The sequence below is a fragment of the Carcharhinus amblyrhynchos genome, chromosome 14 (assembly GCF_965287045.1).
Source record: "Carcharhinus amblyrhynchos chromosome 14, sCarAmb.v2.hapA, whole genome shotgun sequence".
In the NCBI taxonomy this organism is placed as follows: Eukaryota; Metazoa; Chordata; class Chondrichthyes; order Carcharhiniformes; family Carcharhinidae; genus Carcharhinus; species Carcharhinus amblyrhynchos.
Window position 1 is genome coordinate 28,606,250 of NC_137337.1, and position 14,448 is coordinate 28,620,697.

At 40.7% G+C, this 14,448-nt stretch overlaps 1 protein-coding gene across 2 annotated transcripts in view; it reads right to left on the reverse strand.

Moving 5' to 3' along the window:
• The window catches only part of ppp2r5ca (protein phosphatase 2, regulatory subunit B', gamma a), a 141,953-nt gene that overhangs the window by 112,674 nt on the left and 14,831 nt on the right, over window positions 1-14,448 (reverse strand). The gene's annotated exons all lie outside the window — the stretch shown is intronic.

Genomic DNA, 14,448 nt, shown 5'->3' on the forward strand with positions numbered 1-14,448 from the left:
GTAATATTGCTTAGCATTATCCATTTGCCCTGCAATTCACAACAAGCATTCCTTCAAATCATCAGAATAAATGACTCTCAAATTCAGTGGATTGAGTTCTGGAACTTGTGCAGAAAGTTTCAGTCTTGCATCACAATTTAGTTTGAATCGGTGCGAAGAACAACAACATGGTAAATTCCACCTACCTTTGACTAGTCAATGCAAATTGATTCAATAACCAAACGAGATATTTATCCTCTTTTAATATTTTAATTAGATGCACTCAATTATAATTTGCATACCATAACACCTCATTTCCATTATTCCATCTTAAAAATTCTAGAGGTAAGTTATGGGAAAAGTCTCTACCATCAACATCTACGCATCCTTTGACAAAATATGGCACCTTGTAAAATTGAAATCAACGGGTCAGGGAAAACAAAAATCTCCACCAGCTGGAGCCATTCATTGCATAAAGAAAGAGGACTTTGCTAGCTACAGATCAAGCAACTCAGTCACAGGGCACTGCTGTAGGTGTTTCTCAAGACAGCATCCTAAGTGCAACCACTTTCTGCTATAACTCCCTGCACAAGAACAAAACTGTGGTTTTTGCAACATCAGGACGCAACAACTGGATGACCTTCATGAACTTTGTGATTTCGAAGAGCAGTCAGAAGCTAGGTATTCTACAGCAAGTAACACACCTTCGTAATTCCCAAAGTCTTTTCATCATCTACAAGGATCACGTCAGAAGGGTTATGGAATATTCTTCAGTTATTCCCATTGACCACCTTCAGCATTCATTCCCTCCACCGCTAATGAACTGTGGCTGCAGTTTGTACCATGTATAAGAGACAATGCAGCAACTCAACAGGGCTTGTACGGCAATACCTTCCAAATCCCTCACTTCTAATACCTAGAATAATTAAGATAACAAACACATGGGAACACTACATGCTATAAGTTCCTCTTCAACTAGTCATATTTTCAACTTAGAAATATAATCGCTGTTGAGTCAAAATCCTCAAACTCCTTACCTAACACTACTGTTGGTGTACCTACATCAGACAGGCTGCAGCAGTTGAAGATGGATTGCCACCACTTAAGGGAAATTAATGCCAACCTCACCAACGAATAAATCACATTCAATGAATAATAAACAAAGAAATGCAGCTTTGCAATCCCTATGACCGAAATAATCCTCTACTTTTGACAAATTTCATGGTGCCCCCTGCAGTGACATGAAAAAGCAAAAATCATAGGAAACCTTACAGTGCAGGAGGCCACTCGGTCCATCGAGTCTGCACCGACCATAAACCCACACAGGCCCTACCCCCATATCCCTACATATTTACCTACTAATCCCTCTAACCTACGCATCTCACGACTCTAAAGGGGCAATTTTTAGCATGGCCAATCAACCTAACCCACACATCTTTGGATAGTGGGAGGAAACCGAAGCACCTGGAGGAAACCCATGCAGACATGAGGAGAATGTGCAAACTCCACACAGACAGTGACCCAAGCCAGGAATCGAACCCAGGTCCCTGAAGCTGTGAAACAGCAGTGCTAACCACTGTGCTACCGTGCCACCCAATCAGATAAGGGATAGGTAAAATACTAGAGCGTGCCTATCAAGGGGTTAGAAAAGTGTTTGCAGTTTGTCAAGATATCTAACATTTATGTACACAGCATGGGAACACAAGGCCAAATAATGCAACCAAGGTAAGCAAATTGGATAGCTAGCAGTTGACCGCAAGTCTATATCTAGCTTCCATAAATGAATAGGATAGTCTAACTGATATAAATCAGAGGCAGCTTGATGAACAACTGGATATAGAGAAGAGTCGATGAATCCAGCTAACTTGTGCCAAATGCTGCTACTGGCAGGAGGCCTGAAACTGCAAAAGGTCACAGAGATAAGCTTTTCACTACATTTTTGAAATGACATCTTTTTGCTATTATTACCTGTGTTAGCTGCGGCTTACTGGTAGCAGGCTAACTAGCATCATGTTTACCCAAGACAGGTGGTTATGGGTTTCTAGTCCTTCCAGATGCTAACACAAGATATAGACTCACGTTCCAGTGCAGTAAAAAGAGTGTTGTAGTACTGTCAAAAATACTGTTTTTTGGGGTGAGACATTAAACCTCTGAGGTGGATATAAAAAGATCCAATGGCACTATACAAGGATCAGAGAATTTCCACAGTGCCCTGAGTAACACTTATTCCTCAATTAACATCACTAAAATAGATCACCTTGTCACGAATTTAGTTATTTGCTGGACCTTACTGTATGCAAATTAGCTACCACATTTCCGACAATGACTATACTTTAGCTGCAAAATGTTTTGGGAAGTTCTGAGATTACGAAAGGAATTATCTAACTGCCAATTTTTCTTCCTTCCTCATAGAAGGTTGACATGCTGAGATGAGGTTTTACCACTGAAATATTGACAAACATAGCATAAAGGTTGTAACACAGGAAATAAGCTTATTTCAATAGGAAATGCATACCAATAGTCTTACAGATATGTAGAAATTTTAGCTGCCTTGGTATGCTCTAACTCACGTTCAATATTCAAAAATAAAGCATTTTTCCCAAAGAATTTCAAAATTCTCAATCTCAAACCAGCTAGTAAGACAATCTGGGAAAGGTAACTTTGTACAGAGTATTAGTCAATTACAGCTAACAATACATCAATACAACAATGTGCATACAACAGAATCACAAAGGTGAGGGACTTAATTTACTTGATCTTCAACATATTTATTTCACAGATCATTTTTTCAGGAGAATTATACACCAGCTGTTCACATAATTTCACAAAATAATGGATGACATCTATACACTCAGATCTTAGACCAGGCAAATTGTGAACATAATCTTCAAAGCAAACCAGAGGTTATGAACAGAAATCAGTATTGTACAATATGAATAGTGTCATTAATGTTTAAATTTTTAAAAATATAGAAAGTATAATTAAGAACAAAATATCATAGTAATTATCTTTCTCAAATTGCAATATGAAGATGTTGACATATTTATCACTGATAACATCACTGCCTTATTACATGTTAGTGTGTTAATCAAGTATTCAATTTTCTAAAGTGTTTAAATCACAAAAATCATTAATACATTTCACTTGCTCTATTTACATATAGCTTATCAACATGTATTGTGTTTTTCTAATCAGGACCAAGAGATCAATGGATCATTTCCATTTATAGTCTTTGTAAAACCAAAAAGCACACTTACTTAAAGACAAATAATCCACTGTCAAATGGTGGATCTGAACATTTCTTCCTGATCCTCAGTGCATCAGGGAGAAATTTACCTGATTACATTTTGGCACAAGTCAAACATAATCAGATATCTCACATTTGGTCAGTGATAGGAGAATGTAACTGCAAGAGAGGCGGGTATGAGGACCCAGATGGTATAAACTAAGGAACCTCAGCTCTTTATATTATCTGACAGGTTCAGTGTGCTTGCATTTTGTATGGACAAGAGCCAGGACTAAAGGGAGGATGAGTCAAGTGACCACAGCATCATGGTGCAGGGAATCAGTCAAGTGGGAACAGCAAAAGAGAATGTAGTTGTACTAGGGCACACTATGGTTAAGTGGATAGCCAGTGTGCTATGCAGCCCAAGAGGGTGAGTCCTGGAGGTTGTGTTGCTTAACGATGCTAGGTTTAAGGACCTCTCAGGGCTAAACATATGAATTAGGAGCAAGCAGGCCATTTGGCCCCTTGAACTCTGTCATTCAATTAGATCATGACTGATCTGATTATGGCCACAAACTCCACATCCATCTATCCTTTGCCTTCCTTGTTAATCAAGAGTCTGTCTACCTCTTGCTTAAAATTATTCAATGACCCTGTTTCCCCTTAACATTTTTTCAAAGACACTCAAATCCAAGCCAAGCAAACTGGCATAGGATAAACATGCACAGATATCTGAATGCATTGCTTAAAAATTGGTATGATACAAATTAGTTTTGTTTCATGGGACATTGACACTGATACTGGGGAAGAGGGAGCTGTACTACAGGAATGCCCTTCACTTGAACCTTGCTGGGACCAGTGTCCTGATGAATCGTCTAAAGATGGCTTTAAATTAAATAGTTGCAGGGAGCGGGTTCAGGCAAAGGGAGATTTTGAAAGTCAGAAAGGAAAGGTTAAGGTAATAACACAGTAATGATAAGGGCAATGATAACCGGAGTTTAACAGAAAGGGGTAGAGCAGCAAATAAAGTCAGTATAGGGCAAAAAGTCAGAAGAGAGAATTAGGGGCTCCAGAATATACATTTTATTCATAACACAACAGAATGAATTGATAGCACAAACAGAAATAAATGAGTAAGATAGCCATTACAGAGACATAGCTGCAAAGTGATCATGCCTGGACATGAATATTCAAGGGCATTTGACATTTCAGAAGGACAAGAAGCAAAATATAGATAGGGTTAGCTCTGTTAATAATGGATGAGGTCAGTACAGTAGTGAGAAAAGATTTTAGTTTGGAGGATCAAAATCTAGAATCAGTTTGGGTGTGGATAAGCAATAGTAGAACAAAAAAGTCACTGATGGGACTGGCTCCCTGAAAGTAGCCTATGCTGTTGACCAGAATATAGATCAGGAAATACTAGTGGCTTGTAAGAAAAGGCACTGAATAATCATGGGGGATTTTAATCTTCATCTTGACTGGATTAAGTGATTTCATAGAGTGTATTTAAAACTGTTTCTTAGAACAATACTTTGTGGAACCAACCAGGGAACAAGTGATTTTAAACCTGGTAATCTGTAATGAGATCAAATTAATTACCTCATTGGCAAAAGTGATTAGAAAATATTGCCTTTGAAATTAAAGCCTTAAACTTAAATAAAGGAATTACAAGGGTAGGAAGCCAGAATTGATTAAATGGAACTGGGAAAAATTGGTTCAAATGGCATGACAGCAGATTAGCAGTGGTAGATATTTAGGAACTATTTCATGACTTGCAACAAACATACATTCCACTGAGAAAGGAAGACTCAAAAGAGAAGAATGAACTAGTTGTGCCAGACAATTAATTATGGGATTAAATTGAAAGCATTGGACAATGTTGTGAAAATTGATAGGCCTGAAAATTGCAAAAAATTAGAAACCAAAAGGATTTCAAAAAAAGGAAAACACTAGAATGAGTAAATTTCCAAGAAATAGAAAAAGACTGTAAAAACTTCTACAGAGTAGCTGAAGTTAATGTTTGTCCCTTTGAGGATGAGACTGGAGAATTAATCATGGAAACAAGGAAATGGTAAAGACTTAAAAGTATCTTGTATCTATCTTCATAGTAGAAGACACAAAAGCATTTCAATGATTTTACCTCTTGATTTGATACAAGAAGACTCTTGACAACTGTATAGCGACATGGTGAAACCACACCTCAAGTACTTTGCTCACCTTTAACAAGGTATATGCTTACATTGGAGACAGTTCAGAGATGATTTGCTATGCCAGGGTGTTTTATGAAGATAGGCCTAACCTGCTGAACCTATATTCACTGGGGTTTAGAAGAATGGAAGGTGATCCTGAGACATGAGACTTTAAAGAGGCTTAACATGGTAAATACTGAGGTTAATTCCGCTTGTGGCAGAAATCTAGAACGAGAGCGCACAGTTTCAGAATAAGGGGTCTCCCATTAGAGAGAGAGAGAAAAAAAAAGAGGCATTTCTTTTCTCAGAGTTCTTTAAATCATTGAAATTCTCCAACTCAGAACTGAGGACTGGGTTGGACATGTTTTGATATACAAAAGAGCTCTAGGGTTTTAGGGAGCTGAGGCCATAATCCACTCAGCCATAACTTTATTGAGTGATACAGCAAGCCTAAGGGGCCAAATGACCTACTCTTGTTCCTACTTCTTACATTATGTTTAGTGAGGGCTGACTGAAGGCCAGTTATTACCAAAGACTTCCACTAAAGAATACTGGAATGCATTTCCAGTCAAGTTACATGTGCTTCCTTGCAGGCATGACAAAATGCGCAATGATATTCCCCCTCCAATTCCCTTACGACTATCACTGAACAAAAATACATGGCTTTGGTTATTAGCAAAATTAAAAATGTATGTCCTTTATAAATTTGGTCAATGATGTGAAAATATTTCTCCATGTACTTATATTTAAATGCAACTTTCAAAGATTTACAACTCAATATCACAAAGTCATAATAACTGGAATAAATTCTGTGTAGTTTTTTCGCTGTGGTTGAATCACATCAGCAACTTGCTCCCAAGTCATACAGTATATCACTAGCCCATCATACTTCCAGACAGCAAATTCTGAAGTTCTCACCCACACTGTGTGTGTTCTTGGGGAAAGTATTACCAAATGGGAGAGACAGACAACTTTCAATCATCATAAATCCTTATTAGGAAGAATTTTCTATTCTGTTAAGCATCATCTAGTCTTAATTTCTTCAGGCATACATTTTAACTTTAAGCAACCACATTTTAGCTTTTTTTTTAAAAACAGTTCATTGCTCTTACATTAGGATCAGCTTTACTGTATCCTCTGTACAAGCTTCAGGGCCTGAATGCCCTACTCATTCTGTAGCAATTATAATTGCACTCTGGGTTAATTCCAGTGTCAGAGAGAAATGAAAGATTTACACTGATGCAAGAGGCAATATTTTAAGATTAAAAAAAAATGTTGCTTCTGCCAAGAGTTGGGATGTGGCTATTTGTCACATAGTAAGAGTTAAGTATTCTAAACAGGGACTTCAATATCTGCTACTAACCATAATTGATCAAGTTGGCATGCTGCTCATACAGAAGCCCTACAGTGCAGGTGCTCATTTGGACCATCAGGCTTGCACTGACAACAATCCCACCCAGGTCCTATCCCCACAGCTCCACATAATTACCCTGTTGGATGAAACCTATACAGACATGGGGAGAACGTGCAAACTCCACACAGTCACCCAAGGCCAGAGGTGAACCCGGGTTCCTGGTGCTGAGAGACAGCAGTGCTAACCTCTGTGCCACCACCCAAACAAAGGGATCTTCAGTGAACATGGCCTCAGCCAGGACGGCACAGGGATAGGCAATTCCTCTTGGCCTGTACGAGTATCGAACACATGACATTGGTGTTTTTAAACACCAGTCTAACCGTCTGAGCTAACCAGCAACCATAGGAAGGACTAATGGACCATAAAACCTCTACAGTGCAGAAAGAGGGCATCTGATCCATTGAGTCTGCATCAACACTCCTCTCCTTCTTCAGCTTCAGAACAGGTCGAGCAGTTGAGAAGTGGAAAACCATTAGACACCGTAAGCTATCAGTAGCAGCAGAATTGTATTGCCTCAGTCTATAACCTCATGGCATAACATATCCCACATTCTACTATAAATCCAGGAGATCAACCCTGGTTTACTAAATCTGGGAGAACATGCCAGCAACAGTATCAGGCATACTTGAGTATGGACTGCCAAATTTGTGAAGCTGCAATACACATTACATACATGCTAAACAGCAGTAGTATGTCAAACAGAACGAAGCCAAAATATAATCAACAGATCTTTTAAAGCTTCACAGTGCTACACATACAGTTATGAATGGTGGTGAACAATTAAACCACTAAGGATTCAGATTCTGCCACCCCCACGATCCTCAATGATGTTGGTGTCCAACAAATGCTAGAGACAAGGTTGAGGTGCTTATAACTACCTGCAGCCAGAAATGTTGAGCAGATAATCAACTCCTGTGTGTCCCAACATCTCAGAAGCCAGACTTCACAGGATAAAGAAGTACCTTAACAGACTGGATACAGAAAAGACTATGGGCCCTGCCAACATGTCCACTGTGGCACTGAAGATGTGCACTCCAGAATTCTGAACATCTCTAGTCAAGCTGTTCCAGTATAGCTGCATTGCTGACATCTAGCAGATGGAAAATTGCCCAGATATGTCCTGTCCACAAAAAGCAGGAAAAATTCAATACAGCCAATTACCACTCCATCAGCTTGATCTTAATCATCAAAGTAAGGGATGGTATCTTCCATGGTGCTGTCAATCAGCATTTGTTCACCAACTTGTTCACCAATGCAGAGTTTAGATTCTACCAACAGCACTCTGCCCCAGAATAACAGCTTTGGTTCAAACACCTGGACCAGGGAGCTGAATTCCAAGGGTAAGAGTGATGCCCTTGATATCAAAAGCCAGTATTCACTACATGACATCAAGGAGTGGAGTAGAATTGAAGTCAATAGGAATCAGGGAATGACTGGCAGGGTCCATGGCGCATTTAGTGCTGGGGATTCTCCCAGCCCCCGCACCCTGACATAATCTGGTTCATATCCAGCAAGTGCATGAACCAGATTAGCACATTTAAATAATCAGTAAAGTATGCAGGGTCAGTTTAGAGCCAAATTCTCTTGGCTCCTGCAATTCACTGAGCCTTGGGGATAGCAATAACCTGGCACAAATTAACATTGGTCTCCACAAATGGAGAAAAGGCAGTTTTTGGCGCGCGCACGGAGTGATGATGCATGTGTGCGCGCATGCACATGGACTTTCCAGGGTCAAGGCTTGGGGTGTTTCCAAGATGGGGCCTTCAACTTAACTTTGAGATTGCTCCTGTCTCTCAGAGCCAGTCTTGCCAGCACCTTTAGGTCCCAGCTCCAAAAAAATTTCTAAGCATGGGAGAATTTAGTGAGAACCTCTCCAGGCTCCAAAAAATTTCTACGTGAGATTGAATTGTGAACTGAATCACACCGACCCTCCTTGTGGGAATTTCACTGCTGGGAACAATAGTTAGTTTTTTTTGAGAGAATTGCACCCTTTCATTCAGAACACTTTGTTTAGTCTTCCTCAAATTCTTCTGAGCAATATCTTGGTCTCTGTTCTCTTAACTTTAGTCAGCTTAAGACTTTGTCCCAATTCTCTGATTTTCTGGACAGTAACTGGTGCTTTAGGGAGCCAACTTCTTTGCAGCTCCTGTCCTGTCCAATCTTTCTTTTGGCAGTGTTGAGAGATGTTCACTCCCTGGTGTCCTGTCACCAACAAATTCAGCTGAAACTAAGAAGAAAAATATCCTTTCCCTCTGGAAAGTGGAGTGGTCCCCTGTTGCTAAGCAACCAGTTTAGTTTATTTACACATCATGAGAAAGCCCTCTACAAGCACAATAGACATACAGTTGGACCTTAACCAACCACCATATTCGTTTAACATGAATCTAACTATAGGTTTTACATTTCCAGGCACAAAAACATTAAATTAAACCCACTTCTAACTTAACTGTATTTTTTTTCTGTTTACCAATATAAATATAAATCCTTTAAAACTACAATTGTTTTCCTCACACCTAGACCCAAGCATGCTCAGCTTTTTCATCAATGACCTTCTTTCTGAAATAAATTCAAGAGTAGGGATGTTCACAGATGAATGCACATTTCCAACAAGAGAACCTAACCAACTCCTCTTCCCACCCAAAAGCATTACAATTGCCGAATCCGTTATCAATATCCTGGGGGTCACCACTGAGCAGAAACCTAACTAGGCCGGCCACATAAATATTGTGGCTACAAGAATAGGCCAGAGGCTGGATATTCTCCCCTATCCAAGAAGACTTGTGTATCATAGTGTTGGAATTCATTGCTCGCAACATCACATTGAAGGTTTTTGGAGTTTTTATTAATAATGCTATTCTACAATGTTCTATAAAAAAAGTCAAATGTAAACATAAACAGCAGTATATTTACAACAGGCAGGTTCTGTGGCCACAGCGTAAAGTTTAAATGATCAAAGATAATCCTGAAGCTAAAATGTTGGTATACGAACCATGTGCCTAAATCTGTATTTTTTTTTAAATACACGTAACTTGGAGAAAAGATAGAGGAGGATCACTTTATTCATCAATAAAGGATGTCTAATGTATTGGAAAATATTGTTTTTCAGCCCTACAGATTTGTGATCTTAGGTCTTCACACTTGCTGAATAACTATAAGACCATCAGGTGACTGCACTGGAAAAGACAATTAGCATCTTTCTGTCTCCAGAATAGAACAAAGAACAAAACATCACAGGAAACAGGCTCTTCGGCTCTACAAGCCCACACCACTCATTTTAACACTGAGTGCCTCATTCCAATCCTTCTTCTACCTACAATTGTGTCTACATCTCAGGGACTCCACAATAAAGGGGTACAAATTTAGAGAATTATATGTGCACCAGATTAAGGGAGATCCAATTTAGGGACAATTTATTAACACCAATCAGCCTAAAAGCACATTTTTTGGGTGTGGGAGGAAACCAGAGCACCTGGAGAAAACCCATGCAAGCATGGGGAGAATGTGCAAACTCCCACAGACACCGACCTAAGCCGGAGATCCGACCTGGATCCCTGTAACTGCACAGCAAATAGTGATAGTCACTGAGCTGTTGTGTTGCCTGTCAATGGTCCAGTTTAAGTGTACACTAACGACGTGAAGCACTAGGCAACTCTCGAAGCAACATCCAAGAGCAGCCCTTGCATGACTCACTGCGTGTATGCCCCTTGTTGGCCAACAAGGCGGACCGAATCGCCTGTGGATGTAAAAAAGAGACATCAATAAACATACAACAGCCTATGCAGACATTCATGGAAGATCCCCAGTAGCTCCAACACAAGAGACAGGTGAGCCATAAAATATGCTGGACGGCCCATAGGAATCTACTGATTCCCAGGAACGCTCTGAGGCTCTTGATCCTTAACTAGAACATTCTTTTGTATCCCTCCATCTCTAGTCTGCTCACGTGCCTATCGAGGTAAGCCTTAAACAACTCTAGCGTGCCTGCCTCCACCACTCTACTTGGCAGTGCATTCCAGGCCCCCACAATCCTGCGTGAAAAACCTCCTTCTAACATCTGAATTATACCTCGCCCCTCTCACCTTAAGCCTGTGACCCCTCGTGATTTTCGCATCCAACCTGGGAAAAAGCTTCCCACTATTCACTCTATCTATACCCTTCATAATCTTATACACCTCTATTAGGTCTCCTCTCATTCTCCATCTTTCCAGGGAGAAAGACCCCAATTTGCCCAATCTCTCCTCACAGCTAAGATCTTCCATACCAGGCAGCATCCTGGTAAACCTCCTCTGCACTCTCTCCAAGGCCTCCATGTCCTTCTGGTAGTACTGCAACCAGAACTGGATGCAGTACTCCAAATGTGGTCTAACCAACGTTCTATACAACTGCAACTTTAGACGCCAGCTTTTATACTCTATACCCCTTCCTATAAAGGCAAGCATACCATATGCCTTCTTCACCACCTTCTCCACCTGTACTGCCACCTTCAAGGACTTGTGAACCACCTTCAAGAACTTGTGAAATACCATCAAGAAGCATCTGAGGCTGGAAAATTCAAAACAGTATAATGCTGAGCTGCACATAGAGTAACGAGGAAACAAAGAAACATCATGGCAGGATGCAAAAGAAAGTTTTGAAATCTTTAAAAGCAAAATTCCAAAACTTGAACACACTTGCGGTAGTATGTCCCAGGGTATCAGCAGCTTATCAATATTTCACCCAATTAAACATTCTTTCTGTTTCAAAGATTTTGGGGAATGATCTTACCAGCTCGTTCCACCTGTTGATCAACGTAGTGAGTGAGGTGAAAAACTGGCTTTACGCCTGGTTTCCTGCCTCTCATGATGCTACCAGCACTATGAAGCTGTCGCAAGGCTGATTATAATATTTAAATATTAGTGAGTCCAGGATGGTTCACTTGGCTTAATGGCCTCACTGGTGGAGGTCCTCACAGTGAGGATTACTATGATCCCCCACCAACAGGGATTAGGCATGATGGCCTTCCATTGGGACCTAAGGCCATGCCAGATTGTCAGGGGCATGAGGCAATGCCCCTTGAGCAGTGCCAGCCTGGCACCAAGGGCAAGGACCTTAGGGAAGGTTGGGGGGGGGGGGGGGGGTGCATTCTGCAATCAGGTATCTACCAGTACATTAATTTGTAAACAGTTAGTGCTCTGGGAATTTAGCACATGTGCAACGATGCCCTTGAACAGTCAATGGGTGGCGCAGTGGCAGTGGTTAGACTGTTGCCTTACAGTGCCAGGGACCTGGATTCAACTCCCAGCTTGGGTCACTGTCTGTGTGGAGTTTGCATGTTCTCCCTGTGTCTGCCTGGGTTTCCTCCGAGTGCTCCAGCTTTCTCCACTGTCTGAAAGATGTACTGGTTAGGTGCACTGACCCGAACAGGTGCTGGAATGTGGCGACTAGGGGAATTTCACAGTAACTTCATTGCAGTGTTAATGTCAGCCTTACTTGTGACTAAAATAAACTTTACCAGCCAGTTTCCCAGCAAGAACTGACTCCATCCACTCTTCCTAAGAATCACACTTTGCCTCACTTTTTTCTCTCCAAGTGGCATAAGTATCTGCGAACTCACCCAAGAAATGGGCTTGATTCTCTCTTGTTTTCATGCTCCTTTGGCACTTAAATGGTAAGATTCCTTCTGATATGTCAATAGGTTGTGGCAAAGCAAAGGCCCATACCTTCCAGCAAATGTTATATTTATCTTCCTCATGAGAATGTGGAAACAAAGGAAACATTCAACCAGAAATATTCGTTCCATTTGATGTACCACACTGTGGTTGCATTGTCCATTCACAAGTACAGCAACTGATCACAAGGAAAATTCTGAAGCTTTAGAAAAACAAGACATCAATTCTCTCATTTGAGCATTGGAACTCTTAAGACCAAAGTTTCAGGATCCAGTTGTTTTACAAATGTGCTTCCCACATCCTTAAGAAGCCTCTAACACTGCCACAATTTCAAGTATCTAGTTGATTAAGTTATAGTCCCAGGACTCATAACTACAGAGCTCCATCTGGTTATAGTGATACCCATTATTTTAGAAAATCTTAGCAATCTGAGATTTCGTTGTTCAATAGTTTCATGCCAGGGAAGAATTTTCAGTCGTCCAACCAACCCTGACAAAGGCAATGAACAAAAATTATATAAAAGTTATTTTGTTTAAATTGGTCTAGTTCTTCAGATAATTGGGCATCCAATGGGTTGTCCAAATATGAACACGAAAGAAAGCTGGGGTCGGGCAGGAATGTCTCTTGACTGAACAAGAGAAATCTTTCAAAACTGGAGCACTCCTCTCACAGCAGCATTGTATTTGTTAAAGCATTTGAATCAATATAAACAGAGAAACAGAAATCATAAGTTATAGATAGATAACAGATACTTAAACAAAAGTAACAGTCATGAAAACTGGAATTATGCTTTCAAGCACCACTTCCACTAACACAAAACCATAAGAGTTGATAGACATATGGAAATCTGTTCAAAATACATAGTTGATGGGGGGGGATGGGGGGGGGGGGGGGGGGGGAGAGAGGGAACATAATGCAGAGTTTAAATGGAGGAGAAGCATGCATGGGAGAGACAGAGGGCAGAATTGTGCACTCTCTGGGCTCAGAATGCTGGCAAGAAAAACCGATGTTTGCTCAGCAGCATTTTCTCTCTAGGTTCTATAGCACCCTGCACAGAAAATATGAAGGCATGGCTTACAACATCACTGCCAGGACAGGGCCTGATCAGGTTGACTACACCAGCTCGAGAGAGGATGGAGCAACGTTTTTTTTTAAAAGGATGCCTGATCTGCACAGAAAATAATATGCTCCCCCTTTCCCACCATGGAAAAGGGGAACAACAACCCCACAGATAAGGGGGACACTCTCCCCCCCCCCACTATCCACTGCCACCACCACAGATAAGTGGAACCTCCCCCCATTCCCTGCTGATAAAGGTAACAACATTCCCTCCCCTAATCTCACACATTGGCATTTCCACTAGTGTAGTTATTTTCACCTGTGCCCAACACCAGCTGCAAATCCCAGCTAGAATCTGTGAGGAGCTTCTTCCTTCAATCGCAGATTGTCTCTCCCATCCTTGCCACTTCAGCTCTTCCAACTCTCCTGCTCCTCCAGAGATGGAGCCTACGATTGGAGGAGGAATGAGGGCAAGAGGAAAGGAACCAATGATCGGGGAATGAAGTGTAGTGCATGCAAGCTATTACATACAAGTTCATTTTTCATTCCCCACAACTGAAATATATTTCACAATTACATCCACTTCATTGCAAGATACAAAAGAAAGTTTTGGAATCTTAAAAAAAAAACAAAATTCCACTCAACCTGAACACATTTGCAGTAATACAGTTCCAAGGTATCAATAATGTCAACAAATTTGGATGATAACCCAAACAAAAATACATTACAAAAAGATACCTTTTCATGCTAACATTCAACTACTGACTTGCAGACCATTCCCTTCAGACTAACTGTGATTTTTGTGAATTGAAAAACACAGTTTGAGGGGTCAGGGAGCATAGGACCCAGAAACTGGAGAAGGTCATTTAGCATTTTTGAACCTGTGCCATCACAGAATTCCTACAATCCAGAAAGAAGCCATTCAGCCCATTG